The sequence below is a fragment of the Pseudorca crassidens genome, chromosome 21 (genome assembly GCF_039906515.1).
Source record: "Pseudorca crassidens isolate mPseCra1 chromosome 21, mPseCra1.hap1, whole genome shotgun sequence".
NCBI lineage: Eukaryota > Metazoa > Chordata > Mammalia > Artiodactyla > Delphinidae > Pseudorca > Pseudorca crassidens.
The window spans coordinates 7153680-7159679 of NC_090316.1; positions in this window are offsets into that span (position 1 = coordinate 7153680).

The following is a 6000-nucleotide window of genomic DNA, read 5'->3' on the forward strand; positions in this document are numbered from 1 at the left end:
GGCTGTCGATGATCCCAAACACCCCGACGGGAACCTGGTCCATGATAAACTTTGACAACTGGGTCTTTATTTCAAAGGTGTAAACTATTTAAACTAGAAGTTAGTTACATTCAGATATTTCGGTGGATGGGCCATGGGTAGAGTGGGAATGAGGACTCTGAACGCACATCAGACCCTCAGAAGTGTTCTGCACGTATTTGAACAGTGTATTGTAAAGATTATTATTGCTTTGATTTACCTTAAGAAATATTATTGTTTTTGAAACCTTCCATGACATTAAAGGAGAATATATACTTTTGTGAAGTTTAACGAATGAGGTATAGCAGATACTAATGAATTTGAGAAAAGCCTAACAGATCATTTGATTTAACCTTCTACTTTTATTAAACATCTTTTGAGAACCGACCACTGAGATGGAAGACTTTACCTATGAACCAGGTACAGATTAGTACACTGAGGCATACGCATGTGAATAATCCTGTCTACTGTCACTCCACTAATTATGTACTAGAGCTGAGGTAGCTTGATCTCCAAGCCATTCCTTTGTTCACTCGATCAGGCTGCCAGGCTGTCTGTCAAAGGCGCCATCGTGGTTTGAATTCACATCAGTATGGAGCTCATCGGTAAGTTCCAGGCCATAAATCCGCACCGTGAAAATTCCGAAGCCTCTACCTTTTGCCCAGTTGGACCCTGAACTTAGGTCGTCAGGTTGTCATCAAATTTATTTGGAAGCTGATTTGTCTATACACATCTTCTCCTCCCTACCTTTCTCTAAGATAAGTATAAAAGCTAAAGCAGGAAGTGCTCTGATAACTCCTGTAACTGTTCCCATGGAGCGTTCAACTTTGAAGGTAGGATGTCAAAAGTAACCTAATTGATTTATGGTTCATTAGATCCTAAGAGCCATCCTCAATTAACCACTTCCTCTTAGCCCAGTACCCAACCAGTTTTGAAGATTCGTTTCTTATGCCTCCTAAAGGCAGTTTGTCAAACTTAATTCGTTGAATCATCTTCTTGTTTTTTCCTTCAATCTCAGGTGAAAAGAAGGCACAGGTATCTTTGTTTACGCTAGTCCTGTTATTTTTCATCCATTCCCTATGCAGCCTCTTAAGGATTTACTGTAACATTGTAAGAGTGTGGCATCAAAATACCAAAACTAAAAAGAGCATGACGGAATAAGTGATCTAGTCCAATGCTCTCAGCAAATATGAAAAACCTGAGGTTTATTGGAGTGAAATGACTTACCAAATGTCACCCTGGGTATTACCATCAGAATTGGACTAGAATTTGGACTTCTTAGCCCAGAACTTTCCACTCAGCCCACTCAGCTTGGCCTACCCGAGTGTGAATTTCTACTCCGTCTCCTATTAGCTATGTGGCTTTTTAAACAAGTGGCTTAAAATTCTAAGCTTCTGTTTCCACATCTACAGGAAATAGTAATGTTTATCCCAGTGAATAAATGAGGAACATTAAGTAAAGCACTTATCAAATGGGTAACAGTAAATACTGTTTTTCTCATGTTCTTTTCCCCTCATTCTGGAAGTACATTTTTAATATCTTATTTTTTCTGATATCCTTCCCTATCATTCTGAATATATCTTTTCTGTTTCAGTAGCTGACTCCTTTCCCTACTTCAGACCTAAATGTATAGATATTTGCAGCATTAGTATAACCATTTCCCCACCTCAGTATTCTTATGTATTTCCACCTGATCTTAACCATCAGTTCTATGCTCAGGTATCCAAGCCTGCATATTCAGCCTTGACTTTTCTTACTTCCAAGGTCTAGGTCCATGGAACTTGTGGGTCAGTGAACATCTCAGATTCTGCCACAAAATCATTAAGAACTCCTCCCTGTAAATTAAATAAAGTTCAAATTTCCTTGCCCTGACATTCAAGGATTTCCATCTCCTGACCTCTAAACACCCTCTAGCTGTGCAAAATTCTTCTATCACCTTGAACCTGTTTTACATCGTGTTTCAAGTTCTACCTAGTTGACTGTTACTAACACTCAAACATTGTCTTTATCTAATCTTTTCTTTTTTTATATAAATTTATTGATTGATTTTTGACTGTGTTGGGTCTTTGTTGCGCGCGGGCTTTTCTCTAGTTGTGGCGGAGCGGGGCCTGCTCTTCGTTGCGGTGTGCGGGCTTCTCATTGCGGTGGCTTCTCTTGCTGCGGAACACGGGCTCTAGGAGCACAGGCTTCAGTAGTTGTGGCACGCGGGCTCAGTAGTTGTGGTGCATGGGCTTAGTTGCTCCGTAGGATGTGGGATCTCCCCGGACCAGGGCTCAAACCCGTGTCCCCTGCATTGGCAGGCAGATTCTTAACCACTGCGCCACCAGGGAAGCCCCTCTAATCTTTTCTATTAGATTGTAAGTTCCTTGACGAACCCATATTTAACACAACTTTGTATTTTCCTTTATCAGCAAGTTCAGTGTCTGAAGTTCAATAAATGTTGGTTAAATGAATGATGTCTCTCAACGTCTCATTTTTAGATTTGGTGTCTTGATGCCAGGCAGAAGTTTGTGCTGTTCTCTGTTACACCATTGTAACCCTAGTCCCAGAGACATATTCTGAAGTAGGGAACACAGTGGCCTCATGAAGCTTTGCTTGGCATCTTTCTTATTTACCAAGAGGAAGTTGGTTAAACATAATTGTGCCCAAGAACTCCCTCTCCTAATAGTAAGGTTGGTCATTTCAGAGTCCTGGGTTCTATAATCAGCTTTCCCATGAATTATTGTAGTTTCAGTACACAACGAAGGTTCCCCATCTCTTAAACAGGGCATTAAGGCCTTTTGGAAATGTACCAAGAAATGTTCAAAAAAGAAAGAAAAACATTCACAATGGAAAATTTTCTGTGTGTGATTTCAGATATACTCAGTTTTAGTTTCAAATTGATAAAGTCCCAAATCTGAATTGTCAAAAGCAATCAGCCCAGACAGCACTGGTACACTGAGGTTAATCTGGTACAGCTCATTAATTACACCTTTGTTCATAAATTCAATGGGAATTTCTAGTCCTTTCTAATTGTTCAAGCATCTGGCATTTTGCTTTTTTTTTTTAAACTCTCTTCTCTTTTTGACCTTTCCTATGACACGTATTCCTTCTGGTTGCACTATACTTAAAACTAATAAGATAGAACTGATACTTAACACTCACTGATTTTTTTCCTCTGTGCCAAGTCCTATGGTAAGCATCTCCCATGGAGCACCTTACTTAATGTTCACAACAGCCCTGTGAGTTAGGTGCTATTATTATCCCCATCATTCAACTGAGGAAACCGCAGCTTGGGAAAGTTAAGTAAGAGCCCAAGGTCATACTTTTTGTAAGTGGTAGAGTCAGGGCTGGAGCCATTTGACTTGAAAGTCATCACTTTTAACCACTAGAGGCATGGCTTCCCTTCTCTGGTTTTTCTCTCTCATTGTTCTGGTTACAGTTTACCATTGGTGCCCTCCCTAGTTCAGGTCCTGACTTCCCTCTCGCTGGGTGATTGCCTCTGTTCAAAGACTTTAGCCATCATCTCTAGGCTAAGGACTCCCAACATTTTGTTTGTAGTTGGGTCTCTCCTACCATCTACTAGACATCTTTACTCAACTGCTCTGTAGACGCTTCATAAGAAATACCTTAACACATCAGTCACAGACTAGACACCTTCCATTAAGACCAGGGCAAATGCTTACAAAACCTCCAGCAACTAGTTCAAGCTCTTGAACAGAGAGCCCACTGCCAAGCAACAAATCCAAGGCTTACTTATTACTTATTCTCTGATAATAAGAACCAAGCTCATCTCCCCCATCGATGCCATGTCTTGGTGAATGGTATCTTTCGGAACTGGCAATATAATTTGTGGGGCGCAGAGAAGAATAAAAATGTAAGGACCCTTGTTCAAACTTATTCAGAATTTCAAGACAGTGACAGTAGAGTATGAAGCCAAGTGTGGGCCCTCCTGCATGCAAGACCCTACCTGACAGCATGGGCTGGTCCTAGTAACTCTGTTGACGTAGCTGATCGTTAGAGACCTAAAAGTCATCCCTTATCACATCCAACAGAACACCAGTCCTGCCACTCTTACTGCCATGATAGTTCTTACGTTTCCATGATCTCCAATGCCACTGCCATTGTTTTCAATTCCTCACCATTTACTGTTGGAAGAGTATATATTCCAATCCTTAACTGATCTCTTTGCCTCAAATCTAAGCCCATGATACTTTCCCATCGTTGCAGGCTTGGATTCCTTTTACAGCCTCCAAACTCATCCCCCTGCCTTCATTATCACTCCCCCTTTATCCCACCCCTACTATTTTCCCCCAATCCTATCAGTCATTTAAATGCATATGTCTTTACAATGGGCAATGCTTCATTTAAATATGATTCAAATAGACGAATATAATAAAGTCATTTCTCTGCTTAAAAACATTCCCTCTGTTTTCAGGATAAATTGAAACTCCTTTATCGCATGGCCCTTTTTATTCTTTAATGCTTCAGCCGTATTGAGCTCTGTGTCTTCCTCAATAGACCTTGTTGAGCTGCTAGCCTTTGAACACCCTTCTTCCTCTTCCTGGAATTTTCTAGCCTTTGGTTTGCATATTGTACAGTAATCACCCTTTAAAACTCATCTCATGTATTGCCTCAACTAGGAAAATCTATTCTTACCATGTACTTTTTTCAGTACCCTCCCCTTCTCTGCTTTGTCCATGGAAAGCCCCACCCCCTCTGCTGCCCTCTAGTCTGGGTTGGGGACTCTATACTGCTAAACTGTCTGCTTATGTTTATATAGCCCTTATTTCATTGTGTTGAAACAATCTATTTGTCCATTTCTCCACTAGTGGGCTTCTTGAAGGTAGGGTTGGTGCCCTTAATCTTTTCTACTATCTAGCTCAGGAGGTAGCATCCTAGGTTTGCTTATTAAATGGTTATTGAACAAATGAGTCATTAGAGCAGAGATTCTGGTGCTTACAGGGTTAGGTCTAACCCGGTTAATGAAACAATACTTGAGTCAACGCAGTATTCATCTGCATATGATCCTTGAACAACATGGGTTTGGACTGCATGGGTCCACTTACATGTGGATTCTTTTCCATATTGAATACTGCAGTGCTACAGTGTTCCACAGTTAGGGTTAGGATTAGGGTTAGGGTTAGGGTTGAATCCCAGGATGCGAATTTCAGATACTGAGGAACCACATGTACAGAGGCCTGATCAAAAGTTATATGCGGATTTTTCACTGTGGGGAAGGTTTGTGTCCCTAACCCCCAAGTTGTTCAAGGGTCAAATGTATTTCTTCTCTTAACGGATGATATTTTAAGTACACTGCTAAGTGCTGTAATGTAAAAATGAGAAAGCCATGGATCTTTTCTACAGGGAACTGACAAATTAGCAGGTGGAATAAGACACACATACACAGCCATGATCACTACATAAGAGAAAAGCGACATGCACTAAAAGACAATAAAAAATCTGTGGGGACAGAGACAGAGTTGAGAGAGAATTCCCTACGTTCAGGTGGTTTGGGTAATGGCCTAAATTAGTGTGTCTCTAATAGATATGGGTGGGAAGTGGTTGTTTTGGCATGATCATTGGAGATCTTCCCAGGGTCCATGAGGCTTTGACTATCCTTGGAGAATTAGGCAGCCTGTTATGTGTACTCTTCAAACGACACTCTCTTCAAAGGACAAGTTTTCCTGGTGTTGCCCTTTACTCATTCACCGCGCCTCCACCACGTTAGAAAACCACCAGCAAAAAATAAGAAACATAATTCCTGTTCTGACTTACCGACAGTGTTATAGACAGGAAAAAAAATGCCATTGAGGGAAAACGCGTTGTAAACTTTTAAAAATTATAGATATATAAAATAATTGTTACATCAAAATCATTGTCTTTATGATCTGGAAGAAATAGAAGAGCTATTCTACTTCTGAACGCATGTTGTTTAAAATTTCCATAGATTAACGTAGCCTATCAGTTGATTTTTTTTGTGGATGAATTTGCAGGTCACAT